The sequence below is a fragment of the Pleurodeles waltl genome, chromosome 9 (genome assembly GCF_031143425.1).
Source record: "Pleurodeles waltl isolate 20211129_DDA chromosome 9, aPleWal1.hap1.20221129, whole genome shotgun sequence".
Taxonomy (NCBI): domain Eukaryota; kingdom Metazoa; phylum Chordata; class Amphibia; order Caudata; family Salamandridae; genus Pleurodeles; species Pleurodeles waltl.
The window spans coordinates 794,080,588-794,098,210 of NC_090448.1; the positions used below are offsets into that span (position 1 = coordinate 794,080,588).

Sequence of the window (17,623 nt, forward strand, 5' to 3'; positions counted from 1 at the left end):
GATGTGGTGAAGACTCTTGAGGTGTATTTGGGGAAATCTTCTGTGTTTCGGAAGTCTGAGTCCCTGTTTGTTAATTTTGGTCATGCCAAAAGAGCTGGTAAACCTTCCAGATCCATTCTTGCGCGATGGATTAAAACTGTTGTTTCCTTGGCTTACAAGTCTGGTTCTGAGTTTTCTGTGTCTGTTAAGGCTCATTCTACTCGGGGTGTGGCTGCCTCCTGGGAGGAATGGGCGGGGGTTTCAATGGCAGATACTCGCGCTGCTGCGACATGGGTCGCTCCGTCCACATTTGTGTCCCACTATAGACTGCATGTTCCTCAGGGCTCTGAGTCTGTTTGCTTCTGGTGTTCTTTCTAAGGCTGCTTCACAGATTCCAGGGTGAGCTGTTCCGTTCGAGGGTGTCTGTTGTGGCCTTTCTTACAGTACAGAGATTTGGGGCTTGTAAGGTGGTGTGCCTTATTTTCAATAAAAATTACTGCAACCTGCATGTCTCAGTATCCTGGTTTTTCTGTTGGTCTGTCTTTGTTGATAGGGAGGCCTTTTGCTTGGGTATTTCCTCATTTAGTAACGGCTGGGATGAGGATGGTAATGCTCGGATTAGTTACCGGTATTCTTCATTACTCAGATTCTCTCAGCCACGTGCCGGTACTTATGACCCTCCCTCCCTCCCAGGTTTCCTGGCCTTCTTATCTGGGCTTCTTTGGACTATGCTTGGGTAGGGCTTAGGAAGTGCTAGGGATTAGGGAGGGTTATATGGGAGGAGATTAGAGGGAGAGTAGAAATAGAAAAAAGGCTTGGTCAAGGTGAGGGGAAAGGGGGTAGAAGAGGTAAACCTTATTTAGTAAGTACTGGGACAAGTAAGAGAGAATTGGAGTAATGAAGACTGCCAGCAAGTAATCTGAGCAGTATGTTGAGTGGGAAAGTGTGCGTTTGTGTGGTTGGAGAGAGCGAAGTACGCAGTTGTGTGCGTCTGTTTTTGTAGACTGGTGTAAAGATCCCACGTAATTATATAGTGGAAATCCAGAACCACAGTGAGTAAAAGGGGAAAAGGCTTTTAGATGTTAGCGTGGGCCAAAAGAGATCACGTGTGTTGTGTGTGAGGAAATGGGAATTTGTAAAAATATGTTTCTTTGCTTCGGAGGGGTGGATGTGGGCGATTTAGATCAGTGAGTAGGTATGTGTGACGTGTGTGCGAGAGAGCACGTCGTTGGGCACAGAGGGATAGCTTTAGGTTTTAGTCCATGTGTGGAAACGTGTATGGTGTCTTTTTGTCAGAGCAATGGGTTGTGGATATGGTTTGTGTAGTTCCAAGGTTCTTCTGTGGAACTTAGGGGAAGACAAGTGTGAAGGATTGCGTGTTCGAATAAAGGAAAGTTGTGTTTGTGTGTGTGAATGTGGGAAATTGCGAGGGAGAGCGAAATAGCGAGTGGTGGCAGAAGAATCATGGTGGCTTTTAACATACCTCCCATGTTAAAAGCAAAACTGCAAGTCAAGGATAAAACGTGCTGTCAACCGCACAGCCAGGATGAGCTGGGGATTCGGATTTAGTGGCACTTGGCATCTCCGCGAGGATGTACAGGTCCGTGGCCGTATGTGACGCTGGAAGAAGGTGAGGGATATACAAGTCGGTTTGTGACGGTAAATGATCGGTGTGTGCGTGTGTGCGTGTCTGCGTGGGGCCGGTCGGTTGGGGGCGCAGAGCCAGGCTTGTCTGATGGACTGAGCAGCTGGACATGAAAGGGTTGCTGCTTGCTGGGAGCAAGCTCTAAGTAAAACCAGGTGTGGGGTGGGTTTTACTGGCAGGCGCCAGGCCCTCCTGGAACCCACCCAGAAATTCATCAGAGTAGAAAAAGAGAGGGAGGGAGAGAGAGGAGGGAGCGTGCGCGCGTGCAAGGGTTAGTTGTGCTCGCAAGTTTTTCTGAGTCCATATCATACCTCCCCCCTCGAGGCGCAGAAGCCCAGACTCTCGGGGACTGCGGAAGCACTCTGGAGACATCTTCTCTGGATTTGTCGTATTTTGGAGGGAAGAGTCCATAAAGGAGAAAGAAAGGTAAGCAAACAACGCCTGCAGGAGTGAGCCGAGGCCTTGCGAGGGGGTAATTGTTACGCTGCTGTTTTTCAAAGCAAGCCCCCACCACAGGGCTTTGCTGGGGGCGCGGCGAGGCCTCCAAGACCCCAGGCGTGCTGTGCAGCCGGTGTAAGAAGTAAACAAAGCGCTGAGGGGAGGGCACACTGCAAGAGTTCACTGGATATAGATGGAATAATTAAAGAGTGAGCAACATAGGGGTCTTCTGTACTCCACAGCATGCAATGGTGGAATTAAATAGGATGGAAATGTCCGAGGCAGCCCTTTATTTTGTGCAGGAGATAGAAATGCATGGGGATGCATTTTTGTATTGTGTGCAGTGAGTCCCAACGATATAGGGATGTTCTCTGTGTTGTGCAGAGAGTTAGCCATGCCTGAGGTGGTCTTTATTGGGTGCAATGAGATTGAAAGGTTTGGGGGGCTCTTTGTTGCTTGCAGCAGTACAGTGAGATTCAAATGCCAGGAGAAGTGGTTAATCGAGTTTACGGGTGCAGTGAGATAGACATGTCTGGGGTTCCGGTAATGGGACAGAAGGACGTCCTACAGGTTAGGGCTGAATGGCGTTTGAGTGTGTGCCACTCAAAGTACCAGAGCAGCAGAGGTGCAGCAGGTTAGGATAGGGGTGCACTGGCACAGGTCAGTGTGGGTTACAGCTAGTGCTTTAAATGGATATGTCGAAGTACTGGTACCTGCTTGCTCCTTAAAAGTGACAGAACGCTTGCATTACATGTATTGCAGCATTACCGAGAAGTGCAGGTACTATTCCTTTCAAACTAAAGAAGTGCAGGTACTTGGTACATGGCAGCAACAGCCCATTCCAAGCACTAGTCACAGCGCTTAAACAGCTGAGAGCTCCTGGATTTCTTTCCAGTTCTGGAACAGGGTGGTATACTGCAAGCAAGGACTGAAGGACATTGGCAGAGCTGTCTGTAACCCATTGGTAGATTAGTGGGGACGGCGCCGTATAAATGAAGTACATTGACAAAAGGATGTGTAGATGTAATTTATAGAATAAAGGGCGTCCACTCTAGGACTGTGGTGCACTCAGACTCGAATGTGGGCCCCAGTATTGAATAGGAGAGGTCAGGTTTTGAGGTGCTTCAGCAGAGCAGTGCATGGGATCTGCAGTCGTTTCACAGTATTGGGTACGGTAGGTCATGTCTGCGGTCCCAGTGTTGGACTAGAAGACGGGTGCTACTTGTATATCGGCTGAGCTGTGTGTGAGTCACGGTGCTGTCATCGCATTATGTGCTGCACGGTAAGACTTTGATAATGTATCCTCAGCACTGGAATGTCATGGAGGCAGTAACTCAGGACTGAGGTGCATTGGCAGCGCTATTCGACTCTAGGAACTGAGGTGGTTTTGGGAGTTATTTGTGGAGCGCCTGGTCATCTATCCCAAATGCCCATATGGAAGGGAGCCGAACAGATTGCAACATCTGTGGAGGGTGCACTTCAGCCAGCTTTTTGAAGTGCTCGTAGCATGCTTCCTAGTAGGCTATAAATATATATATATAAATAGGATGCACAGATGTTTCAGTGCTGGTGTGACACCCCCTTGCGGGGAGCCAAGCAGCTGCTTAACTCTTCCAGGGGCTGGCTGGGCTCTCTTCAGGCCGTTCCATACCATGTGAGGCAGGGCTGGGCTGTCAGGCGTCTTCGCATTGTTTATAGGCGGTCCCTGACTAATTATACAGAAAAGTTAAGAAGAGATGGAATGGAATGCACCTTTAATAATCACCAGCGGTGTACACAGATTAAAAAATGTCTATATAATTATAGAGAAAAGTTAAGAGGAGATGGAATAGAATGCACCTTTAATAATCAGTAGTGGTTTACACAGAGTCAAAAAATTCTAACCATTACCTTTATGTTAAGTGGCATGGGTTTACCGAGATTGGGGAGGCCATAAATTGGCAGCTTTGTGCACGGAGAGGACTCGGAAGGCGTTTATTTGAGCTAGAACGGGGTCACTCCATAAAGCCCTTCTCTAATCAGACTCCCGGCTCTCTTGAAAGTGGTGTGGGTCCTCAATAACGAGTAGGGAATATCGTTATACCTTAATATCATAGTCAATATATCGAGGACACAAATTACGGCTGGTATGTATGTGTAGACATTCCCTAACTCCATATATATATATATATATATATATATATATATATATATATATATATATATATAGAGAGAGAGAGAGAGAGAGAGAGAGATAGATCCATCTCCTTAGAGAGGTATGAAGAGTAAATCTATACTTCCTTATATGCTTTTATCTTTCGATATATTTGTCCTCAATATTTTGCCTATGATTTTAAGTTATTACGATGTTCCCTAATCAATATTTCATACTAAAACCCATAAAGCATATACATCTGAACAGGCATTGAGTTTATCAAGTGTGACTACTATGCAGGGGGTGAAAATATCCTTGGTGCAGCAGGGCCCATGACACTGAGATCCAGGGATGCAAGGGGCCCTAATAATGGCTGTCTTTTACTCCCTCTTACTACTGGAATGTAGGTAGAGTGCCAAAGGCTTTAGACAGTCACTTGCTGGCTTAGGGCCGTTGGCCACCAGAACCAAAAGTGGGTGCTGAGCACGCGGTGACGTAGAGACTCTAGGTGTACCTCATCAGTGAGGCAGAGAAAGGCGAATGCGCATCTGTTGTTGCTCGTCTTCTCAGTCAGAGGGGACATCGCCTAGCAGTTCAGGCTTGACTGTCCCTTTGGAATGGAACAAAGACCAACGTGCGCGCCTCTACACCCTTAGCTCTAATTTCAAAGACAAGCTAAAAAAATAGGAACGTGTACTGCACCCTTATATGTACACATAAGCATTTCCGGCCAGCACTTGTGACTATGCAAATTCTGGGGCACATTTACTTAACTCTGCACAACAAAGTTGCTGCGCTGTGTTGCAACAGGGGCAGAAAGCATCGCAGAGCTGTATCTTCTAAGATATGGCACTGCTACCCTCTTCCTTAGCCCTGGCGCTCAAACAGGTTTCCTAGCGCTACGCACACACCTTTGCACTATTGCGCAAGTGTTTTCACAAGTTGTCACATTTAGATTTTGTACTGACGGTTGCCCTTCCAGCACAAAATACCATGCCAAGCGAAGTGAAAAACCTTTCACACATTGGATGTGTGTGCTGTACATTTGCAGCAGACAAGCAGTGTTTGAAAAGTTAGGAAAAATTAAAATATTTCCCCACTCAACGCCTGCTTCAATGAGGGATTATTTTTGTTGCAAAGCCCTGATTACCAATTTTAGCACATGGGGCTTTCCATAAAAAAACATCGGTGATGGTGTGGGAATGCCATTGACCACCCAGGCATCACCCCTTAATGCAAAGTAACACAAATCACTACTTGCATTACTTTAGAGCTACTTTCCTGAAACAAAAACATTGTCAATAGCTGTCAATTAGCTGTGCTAATGAGTTCCCACCTCTGGATTTATTCCAATCCTGTATAAGTCTTCAGGCTGTTTAACCACACGCTTGGATCTATTTACCTGTCTGACTTATTCAGATAGGCATGGTCTGCTTGGCGATTCTGGCTCTCCCTCCTAAAGTATTTTTACTTACAAAGTTGCCTCTCTTATGCTTCCCAAGTTTCCTGGGTGGCTGGGGCTATAGTGGAGTGAGACCAGACAGTAGCCTTCCTCGGTTTGAAGCTAGCTCTTGGTATGAGAGGGCACTAGAAGCGAAACACAAACAGGGTGGACCCCTGGCGGGTCTGAGGGGGGTTTAGAAGGCGGTCCCACACAGTGGGCTTTTTATACAGAGAGAACTGAACAGGGAGACTTGGTAGAAAGAGGTGCTTTTTTCGCCTCTAACCTTTATGGATGCTTGCTCCAAATCTACCAGGGTTTCTGAGTAGTAACTTGATCAGCGAAGAATACAAAATTCCAGTGTGGCCTCGATTACATTCAGGGCACAAATCCTCCTTCAAGCACAAACAGTAGTTTGTGCTTGATACGGTGTTACAACTTGAAAACAAATTGTGTACACCAGAGATTTTGCCTGCACACTTTTTACCCACGTGCAGACAAAGAGATAAAAAAGTTGAGTTTATGCAAAGGGGGGAAAACACACAAATAGTATGCTATCCCTATTCCAAATAGCGCATATGGTAAATAGTTATTCCCACACAATCTGTATTTACAGAGAGATCAATTTGCACCTTGGATACTGCAGATATTGTATTCGGGAAATCTGTATTACTAAATTCAAGAATACAATGCACAAAAGGTGAAATATTGACACTTGGTGCTAAATTAGGTCACGCATGATGACTCTTGAGCCACGTACAGAACAGGTCAGTTCTGAAAGTGAAGGCTTGACTCCTTAGGCAAAGAAGAGCAGCAGCAGTCGTGATAGAACCACAGGATGGTACTGTGACAAGAGCAGGACCCTCTTCTTCCACCACCTTTCAGCTCGAGGTCTGCAATTCATCCTCTAAGGCTAAGTACCCTCGGGGCCTTCCTCCTTGGCGACCCTGCATCAGTGGGGCCTGAGACCCAGGAGAAGTGGAAAGCGGTATGTTTTTTTTTCTTGCTAGCCTCCCTTTCCCCTTTTTCAGTAGCTACCTGGCCCTGCTCTGCCGCAGACTAGCATTTATGGCAGCGCGTCCCTTTGTGAGGTGGACAAGAAAGACCACCATCCCATTCACAACTTACCTGCTCTCGCCGACATTTTTCTCCTGAAGAAGTGGTGGGCCACAGACCTTAACATTGTGGATAGAGTTAGACAACAACTTTAAGAGGAAATTCGAGGGTGATAACAGACCCACTTGGACGAAAGAAGGATTGGAGAAGAGCGCTACCACCCCCAGCTAACTGTCAACTACCCATGGATTTTCTGCCCGTTTCCCAAACATCTAGGCACATTAAAGTCACCTCAAAGAATACTCTCCCAACCAACTACTTCACCCCATAAAGGTTAGGAGTTGTTAATCCACATGGTTCGCAAACATTAATAAACAGCACAGTGGGATTCGTCCATCCAGACTCTCTGCTGTGTATAAGCACTTTCCACCTCAAGACTAGAGTCACCCAGGCTTGGTAAAATAATCTCCCACTCTTAGAGATAGATCAGTGTAGCTCACAAAACACACACTCGAAAGGGGACAGATCAGAAGGGAGACACAACCGCCCCATGTTCTGAGATGGCAGCAGAAAGTTGCAGCTGATCACTGCCAGATCTGCCATATCAAGGCCACTGAATCTAAAAGAAAAAACAATCACCAAGATCCTGATTACAAGTGCAGAGATAAAACCAGATCCCTGTGCAAACATATGTTTGTACAGGGATCGAAATTACAAGTCGTGTAATAATTGTCACACCTTCGCGGTTTTCCCCCCTATGATATCTGGCAGGTCAATACTGTCAAAATTTACAAGAGGGAAGGCCTTAAAAAAGAAAAAACATGCACAATTCAGTAAATACCGTTTACTCACATTGTGCCTCATTTTCAAGTTAAAAAGTCAGAATAGGATGTATTTATGTGTTAAATCCATCACTTTAGGACAATCGTATTTACCACGTGTGGCAAATACTTCACCTATCCCACCTAACTTGTAATGAGGGCCTAAGAGGCTTTTTTGCGTTGTTAGAATTGCAATAGGCCCGCACAGGCGCTCACTACAGTTAACTTAAATACACAAGAGCACTTTTTGTATGGAGGACTGCCAGGCTTTCTCTCTGGGGCCTCCAAACACTGGAAAACTGTGATCCCTGGAGGGGGAATGGCTGGTCATCGAGTCACTGGGTATTCTGTCTGTGACAGAAGGCTGACCACAGCAAGTCTCCCTAACTCCCTGGGCAGAGGGAAACGAGCAATTAAGGCCTAGCTCAACTGAGTGTGATAGGGCGAATCTAGCTGCAGTACAGGACAATTATCATAGTGGCAACAACGAGGTGAATACCCTACAAACACTCGAGAAATAACTCAAACAGGGGGAAGCGCGTCATCCAAGGGGGGAAGCGCGTCATCCAAGGGAGGAGCAGTCAAGGCAGGAGCCCTTTAAACTTTGTATAGCGCTCCCGCCGCCGCGGGAAGTGCGTCATCCAAGGGAGGAGCAGTCAGGGCAGGGGCCCTTTAAACTTTGTATAGCGCTCCCGCCGCCGCGGGAAGCGCGTTATCCAAGGGAGGAGCAGTCAGGGCAGGAGCCCTTTAAACTTTGTATAGCGCTCCCGCCACCGCGGGAAGCGCGTCATCCACGCGGCACGCGCACGGGTGGCGCCCGGGCAAAGCCCGGTCCAAGGGTGGGCCCGTCTTGCGCCCGTCATCGCCAGGAGGAGACTGGGCTGGGCCACCCCCCCAAAGTTTGTTTTTTTGATACTTGGTCCTGGTATAGAGGTCTCAGGAATGCCCTTTGCTCAGTTTGTTTAGTCTTACTTGACCACGAGCTTCACTTGGCACCAAAGGGGCCAGTGGAGCAAGTCCCTATTACTTCTCGCTTCTTGGGGTTTCTTTTCTTCCTGATACCATTCGTACCTGATAGTAGAAACCAGGGCTGGGCCACTCTTTTTTTATTTCAGACGTGTTTGAAATTATTTAGCTGGGCCATTGGATAGTCGATATGGGGAAGAGGAAGGCCGATGATGTATCAGCACCCCAGTCTCGGGTTAAAAAACCCAAGAAACGTTCTGTTGGGAAAGTGGAGGGATGTTCTACTACAAATCTACAGCAATTCAAAACAATTGATTCATTGTTTGAAGAGGTTGAGGCTATACTGAGGAGTCCTTCTGTTGCTGGCCCTTCTATACCGGGTACCATTCCTCCCAAAAAAATTCCTAATCTCTTTAATAAAAAAATACAGACGCATAGAGTAGAGGTCAAGGCTGATTTACACCCTCCCCCCCACTCCCACGGTGTAATTCCTTCACTCTTGGAGATTTCACCATCCTTGGTGGAAACAAATGGATGTTTACCTGTAGAAGGTGCACCTCACTTGAGGTGCACGTCTCCGCCTCCTATTATCATTCCTTGTTCAAATAGGTTTTCGGTTTTGTCCTCTAATTCTGCAAGTCCTGGACTTTTACAAACCTTACTTGTAGAAGGAACTGACAAAGACTCTTTGGATGGAAAGATGGGCAACAATTAAGCTTCTCAGTTGGATATCATTTCTCAGAAATTAGATGACGTTAAGTGTCTGTTGATATCTTTGATGAACAAAATCGCTGGACTCTATGTTCAAAAGTCTGGTTGTAATTGCATTGTGCCATGAGTCTGTTCCTTCCTCTGATTTATTGATGGAAACAAAAAAACCTAGTCCTCCTACCGTAGGTGATAAATTGACATCTTCTTCTACACATAACCTTGCTAAGGGAAGTAACGGTAGTTCCCCTAGGCATGGTAGGTCTGCCTGTCAGACCATGGCTTCTACCCAGGAGCAAGTTCCAAAACTAGGTGTAAACAAGTGTGGACCCATCTTTGGACGGGGGGACAAAGGTATTCCTCGCCCAAACACTTCTCAGTTAAACCTAGGAGGAACGCCTTCTGCAGCAAGTTGTTGTGTTAGTCCCCGTTCAGCCACTCACCCTGATTATTTGACACTCTCGCAGACCTGTGACCTCAAGGGAAGCTTAAGAAGGAGGAGGGAAGATGCCATTATTTATTTGACTAGGGTGCCAAAGCTACCTCAGGGTAACAGAGAGTCGAGTGACTCTCTAATTAATAAAGTCATTCATTGGATACGCTCCCAGAGGAACTGTCTCTCTGTTATCCGGTCTGATATACGTGAGGCCCATAGATATAATCAGTTAGGGTCGGAATTTGACTATATTTCGATTCTTTTTAATGATAGTAGTCTAGTTAATGATCTCCTGGCCTTTGATACACGGACAGGTATATTACGTACAGGTAGGGAATCGAATCTTAGACTTAGTAGTCAGCCGCCTGGGGCCCCGTTATGTAGAGGATGTTGTACATCTGGAACTATTGTAGCTGGGGTTATTTCTTCTTCAGATAACTCTGCAACATCTAAATCCATGAATCTTTCCCCCTTACTTCCTGAATTAGACTGACTGATTGCCCCCTGTACAGTACTTCCTAAAATAGTAAATGATGAGTGTCAATTTACAGGGACTCCATCTCCTGCCCCCCTATTGAGAACTAAGTCAATATCTACGCCTCCCAAAATTAATATTATATCTTGGAATGTCGCAGGAATTAAGTCAAAGTTGGATGACCTGGATTGGGTAAGCCTTGTTAATAAACAAGATATCTGTCTTTTTCAGGAAACTTGGGGGCATATTTATACTCCGTTTGCGCCGAATTTGCGTCGTTTTTTTCGACGCAAATTCGATGCAAAACTAACTCCATATTTATACTTTGGCGTTAGACGTGTCTAGCGCCAAAGTTCATGGAGTTAGCGTCATTTTTTTGCGTGAACACCTTCCTTGCGTTAATGATATGCAAGGTAGGTGTTCCCGTCTTAAAAAATGACTGCGATGCATATGCGTCGTATTTATACTCCCGGGCAAAAATGACGCCCGGGAGTGGGTGGGACTAAAAAACCCGCATTTGCGCCGGATTTTAGCGCCTGGGTCAGGGCAGGCGTTAAGGGACCTGTGGGCTCAGAATGAGCCCAGAGGTGCCCTCCCAAGCCCCCAGGGACACCCCCTGCCATCCTTGCCCACCCCAGGAGGACACCCAAGGATAGAGGGACCCATCCCAGGGAAGAAAAGGTAAGTTGTGGTAAGTATTTTTTTTTTGTGGCATAGGGGGGCCTGATTTGTGCCCCCATACATGCCACTATGCCCAATGGCCATGCCCAGGGGACAGAAGTCTCCTGGGCATGGCCATTGGGCAAGGGGGCATGACTCCTGTCTTTGCTAAGACAGGAGTCATGTTAATGGCGTCTGGGCGCCAAAAAAAAATGGCGCAAATCGGGTTAAGACGATTTTTTTGCCTCAGCCTGACTTGCCCCATTTTTGGACGCCCAAACGCCATTTTTCCCTACGCCGGCGCTGCCTGGTGTACGTGTTTTTTTTTCATGCACACCAGGCAGCGCCGGTCGGCTAACGCCAGCTAACGCCATTCAATAAATACGGCGCCCGCATGGCGCTTCAGAATGGCGTTAGCCGGCGCTAATTTTTTTGCCGCAAAAAGTATAAATATGGCCCTTGGTCTGCAGAACAGTTATCCATACAAGGCTTTACAACCTATTTTTCGGCTGCCCAACCTGCCTCTGGTGGCTTTGGAAGACAGATAGGAGGGTTAATGATTTTATTGAACAATAGGCTAGAATGTGACCACTCCATGATAAAGTTTAATTCCTATGATCTGCTGGGTGTCCAACTCATATTCCGACCTGGATTCAGGATGATAGTTCTGAATACTTATGCTAGATCCGTTCTCCGTGGGTCAGAATCAATTGTTCTCACCCAGCTGACGGATTATATAGAGCTTCTGGACCCTTCAGATCTTCTGATTATAGCAGGTGATTTTAATTGTTCTTTTGTGTTGGACAACACCATCAGCAATCTGACTACTGAGGAGGACGAATATTGGGGTATTCCCCAATCTAAGGAAACAGCGTTTTTGCCCGCTTCCCGTGTTGCATCTCAGTTGTCTTCCCTTTGTTTGAAATATGGCCTGAGAGAATGTAACGGCCGCACTAAATCTGACTCAGAGCGAGCCATCACTTTCAAGCGAGGGCTTTCCTTTAGTACTATTGATTATATTCTGGTGGACATTAGGCTATGGTCAAGTTCACTGGACATGGAAATCTTACCTTGCTTGGATAGCGATCATAATCCTCTGTGCCTTGTACTGACCAACCATGCATTTTTAAGAGTCCAGCACATAACGACCACTAACGTCCCACTCCCTTATCTGAATCATAGACGTTCTCGGGTCTGCTGGCCAAAGGTGGAATCCAACCCGTATTTGATTGGGGAAATATATTAATCATTTTTAAAACTCTTTGCAGATTATGAGGAAGAAGAAGCCTCTGATATTCCCATTATGGCTATCCACAATAAATTGGTGGATTCCCTACAGGGTATCTTCTAGAGGGAAATCCCTTCCAAACCGAGACCTGCTGACACCCCTCGTAGGGATTGGTATAATCAGGATTGTGTGCGAGCAAGATCTAATTTAAACGAGGCTGTAATAAACTCTACCCAAGTGGCTATTAAAGAGGCCCGACGTAGGTATGTTAATGCCCTGAAACAAGCAAAAAAAGACTGGGATAATGAGATATGGCAGAAGCTGCTTGCAGCAGTCAAATACAAAGATGATAGTTCCTTTTGGCGGTTGTTGACCTCCAGTTCGAAAAGGGGCAATGATGACATTGGTATGTACATACAGCCCGAAAGATGGGTGTCCTAATTTTCTGGAATTTATGCTCTGCCTGCACCACATTCTCTGGAGGACCCTGGATATGATGAGTGTTGGGCTGTTAACAAGACCTCAACTGAGAGCATTGTTTTTACCTTAGCCGAAACAACAGCTGCAATTAATTCTTTAAGGCCAGCCAAAGCCCCTGGTCCAGATAAGATCCCAGGGGACCTGTTTAAATCTGAACCAAAGATATGGGCATGGTACATCAATTTATTGTCTAATGCCATAGCAGCTGCTAGCCCTATTCCAGATTCCTGGCATGGCGCAGAAATAATACCGATTCACAAAAAGGGTGATGTAGGTTCACCTGTAAACTATCGACCAATCAGCCTAATTGATATCCTTCAGAAGACGTTTGCTAAGCAAGTCTTAGATAGGCTTACCGATTGGATCCAAGACAACCAAATTTTATCCCCCTTACAGGCCGGTTTTCGGCCTAAAACTAACACCATGGACCAAGTCTTCAGGCTGTCATTACTATTTTGGAAGTATGTCACCCTATCTAAGCAAAAACTTTATGTTGCTTTCGTAGATCTAAGATCTGCATTCGATTTTGTCCCAAGAGAGAAACTATGGGGAGTATTAAACAAAACCGGTATCCCAGGAAATTTAGTGCATTTAATTCAAAGATTACATGAAAAAACATTTGCACAAGTCAGATGGGGTAAGCAGGGGGAACTCACCGACAAAATAGATATTAGGAGAGGAGTACGCCAGGGTTGTGTTCTTGCCCCAACGCTATTTACATTGTTTATCAACGAGGTGGTGCAAGTCGTTACCAACTGCCAAAATGATGCTCCATCCTTGAACAACCATAAAATTCCAATTTTGCTATTTGCTGATGACTCCCTCCTGATCTCCAGAACTCCTATGGGTCTCAAGGTACTTGTGGATAAGTTTAGTTCGTTTTGTGGTGACTATGGACTTGAACTCAACCATAGCAAAACTAAACTTATGACCCTGGGTTGTGGCCCCACTAAGAGATACTCAATTTTTTATAATGGTACCCCCTAGGTATGGTAAACTCCATAGATTATTTGGGGGTGAGAATTAGCAACAATCTGAATTGGGGGGCCCAAATCGATAAAAGTCTAGCTATTCTGGCACAGAGATCTGGGGCCATTTTACGCTTTCACAAGTCTACCTCTGAGAGAGTGATTACTCCAACGATTAAAATTTACCGAGCAAAGGCACAGAGCGCTGCAGTCTACGGGTCTGAAATTTGGGGGTCCTCGAACACTGGCAAGCTTGCAGTGGGGGAAAACAACTTTGTAAGGTCAACTTTGGCCTGTCCTCGCAGCACCCCACTGCTGCCTATGTTCTGGGACCTTGGCCTTTCACGCATCTCTGATGTAATTGCCCTACGACCATTGCTTTTCTGGGTCTGTGTATGGACCACCCCAGAGCTATCCACATACAAGGAGTCTATTCAAGACATTCTAGATAGAAATGTACTTACCATTCCCTAGTTTAACCACATCTCAAAATGGTTTCACAGATTGGGTCTTAGTGAGTTTTGGAGTCATCCAGAAAGTATAAGGAAGGATCAGAAGAATCATTTGAAAATTGTTTACTGGATATATGTCAGGGAAAACTACCTGCTGTGCTCAACACACGGCAGATTGACTTCACAATTTTTCGATTTCAAATGGTACCCGTATCTGGAACCATTTATGGATACAATTCTTGACCCATTAAGTAAGAGTCTATATATTCAGTTCAGATATGGTTGTCTGCCTCTTAAATTCTATGGCAGTACACGGAGTGCGACCCCAAGTCCTGAAAGTTGTCCGAGTTGTAATCACATTTCAGAATCTATTGTACATTTTATGTTTATATGCCCTGCTTATTTGATTACGCGACGGAAGTGGTTACGACCTGTGTGCAGGAATATGGGGGTAAGACATTGTATTGTTGCCTTAAGTATCATGATGAGGGAAACTTCTCTCCCTCTATCTTGTGCGGTTAGCAAGTATATTGTAGCTGCTTGGCATATACGTACTAATTTTCTGGGGGAAAAATGATGATGAGGACCAAATTACAAAAAAAAAAAAAAAGTTTTTAGTTGCTAAATTTTAACTACACACCTAGACTGAAATAAAACCCCATGTTTATTTTAAATGTTAGGTATTAGGGGGTTAGGTGCTTTTTCTAAGGAAAATAATTTTATGTGTTTTAAGGCTGAAATATATGTTTTTATTTTATTCTTATCCTTTTTAACTTAATTCCTATTTCCTTTTTCATTCAATTGTTGGTTGTTTTGCTTTTATGGTTGAAAGTAACCGAATAAAGCTATGTGTTGATGATGATGAACTCAAACATATGGGACAATATTTACATTACAAAATATAAGTCAAACATTAGAAAGTGCACAACACAGGACATGATGATGTTACTCCCGCAGACTTGCTTTTAATCTATCTGTTTTAACATTCTCACTTATATGCCTTCTTGATTGTATTGTATTTGATCCTTATCTTGTAAGTCACTTATGGTTTCACTTGCCTTTGTTTATGCTATCTGGTGCCTGGAAGCTGTGTTTTCTTGGCATTTATGGGTTTAAAATAAATTAAATGACATTAAACTAAACTATATACTATTTGCCTTGACTAACATAAACAATCCTTAAAATGAAAAACACATTAGCACAACAGTGCAGTTATAGAGAGGGGGGAGTGGAATTAGGGATGCAAGAGGTGATGAAGCACCTCCTAATAACCTTGCAGGAGTTCACAAGAAGAATAAGCAAGAGAGATGCCTTCAAATATAGTTTATATCTTGTTGCATTTGCTGTACGGTTATATACAGATGTCAAGTGTCAGACAAGGTCTTCTGACAAAATGCTTATTATTTTGTGTGGAGGTTGCCTTTTCCTTTCTCTAACCAGTGATGGAAATTTGAAACAAGCATTTGCAATGTAATAGGGCTTGCATTTGCTTGAGTTGAACTATTGGCATTGTAAATTCGTAACTGGACTTTTCTTGCCACATAAACTGGTCAATTCTGCCTCATGATTTCATCTTTTCCTGCCCTATAATTCCAGTTCCCCTGCATATAAATAAAACACTTCCATTTACCTTCTTCCTCTATCTGCAGCAAAAAAATGAAAATGTTGCCATTTAGGATCCTAATTTAAGCCTTCCATGCTAATTCCAATAGAATACCACTTTCACCACCCCAAACATATTAAGAGTGTTCAAACAGTCATTGTGTAATAAGGATGTTAAGTTGGCCTGAATCATGGCCATAAATGTAATAAGGAGAGATTATTAAAACATATATAATTATCATATAAACCATAATTTGTAAGAAACATGGTCATGTAACCCGTCATGTAGTCCGTAGAGGGCATAACCCCATGAGAAAATACAGGGGAAAGTAATGCAATGTAACCATATAGTTAGCCCCTAGAGGACGTTTTTATGGCTAGCAGGCCGTCTGCAATGATATTACATACAAAGCCTTTAAAACAAAGCTTCTCCCAGATGTAAAACAAAAGTTCTAGCCATGAGAAAGCTTACAAGACACTGAATGTTGGGAGGAGTTATTATTTTGGGTCCCCACTAACCTGGCATGGGGACCCGATATGATGTAGACAGAAAAAGCGTTTTGAAGGTGGTCCTATTGTCCTAGCACCATCACAGGCTGAGTTATAAGCAAAACATGTTTTGTAAAAGTAATGCCCTGCAAAGCATTATAGAGCGAGTTTTCGTGCTGTGAATATTATGGCATGTTGACTGCAATGCTCAGAACAGCCCCTAGAGGACACCAAAATAAAAATAACATTTGTAAGAAACATGAGTGCCATATTACGACGTCATGCCAATTTCCACCCGATTTTGGGCGGAAATCTTATGCTGTCGGACTGGCCGATTTTGTAATAGACTCTGTTTCCTCCGTCGGCACTTCCACGCCAACAGGACGCCGCTCGCCATATTATGATCTGTAATACTTCGCAGCGGTATCCTGCATGGTGGTGCAGTGCAGCAGCGGAATGGGCCAGGACCCATCCCTTCCCGGTCGGCCTAAGCAGGTAAGTTGATCGTCCGAAAGGGGGGAAGGGTTGTGGGAATCTGTGTGGTGTGTGTGAGTATGAATGCGGGGGAGGAGGGGGTGTTGTGTTGTGAGTGTGTGTATGCCGAGGGGGGAGAAGGGTGTGTGAGTGCGTCTATGCCAAGGAGGGGAGGGGGATGTTATGTGTGTGTGTGAGTGCGTGTATGTTTGTGTGAATGCAGAGGAGGGAAGGGGATATCTGTTTGAGTGCGTGCATGCGAGTGTATGTATGTGTCTGAGTGCGTGCATGCGAGTGTATGTGTCTGTTTGAGTGGGTGCATGCAGGTGTATGTGTCTGTTTGAGTCCGTGTGTGCATGTGAATGGGTGTGTTTGTGTGCCTGTGTACGAGTAAATGGGTGTATCTGAGTGCGTGTTTGGGTGCGAGTGTGTGGGGGTGTATGTAAGCGAAGGCGTGGGTGAGTGGGGCTGCGTGAATGTAGGTGTGTGTTTGTGCGGGGCTGTGTCTGCCGGTGACAGGAATGGAGATTCCTGTCACTGGGTGCATGACCACCAGCATTTTCATGGCGGTTACACCGGCCACGAAAATACTGGTAAGCCACAATACCGCTGGCGGTATGATGGTTACAGCGGGCCGAAGGTGCTCACCTTCAGCCCGGCGGTTCAACCGTCCTGGCAGTACGGGCAGCGTTTCGGCAGTTTGGCTTCAGCCAAACTGCCATAGTCGTAATATGTCTGTCTTTATCGCCACCCGGCAGCGGTAAGACCACCACCGCAATTCTGGCTGTCCAAGGACTGCCAGACTCGAAATGAGGGCCATGGTCACGTAACTATATAGTCAGCCCTTAGAGAGCACAGCCATATGAAAAAGAATGGGAGAAAGAAACGCAATGTGACCATATATTTAGCCCCTAGAGGGCATAGCGCATTACACATTTTCAAGGCTAGCAGGCCAATTGCAGTGATGTTACAAACCAGGCTGATAAAACACAACTTATTTTATCTACAAAACAAACGTTTCAGCTATGAGAGAATTTAAAAAGATAATGAATGGTGGTAGTGATTATTATTTTGGAGTCCCCACTAACCTAGTGTGGGGACCTAGATATGATGTAGACAGAAAGAGCACATTCTGGTCAATGTTTTGAAGGTGGTCCCATTGCCCAAGGGC

General features: G+C 45.2%; 1 protein-coding gene across 1 annotated transcript in view; it reads left to right on the forward strand.

Annotated features, from left to right (window-relative positions):
• The first annotated feature begins 1,751 nt into the window (after positions 1-1,751).
• The window catches only part of EFEMP2 (EGF containing fibulin extracellular matrix protein 2), a 116,124-nt gene continuing 100,252 nt past the window's right edge, over positions 1,752-17,623 (forward strand). Inside the window, exon 1 of the mRNA XM_069208027.1 lies at positions 1,752-2,050. The gene's annotated coding sequence lies outside the window, so the exon portion shown is untranslated. The remainder of the gene's footprint in view (positions 2,051-17,623) is intronic.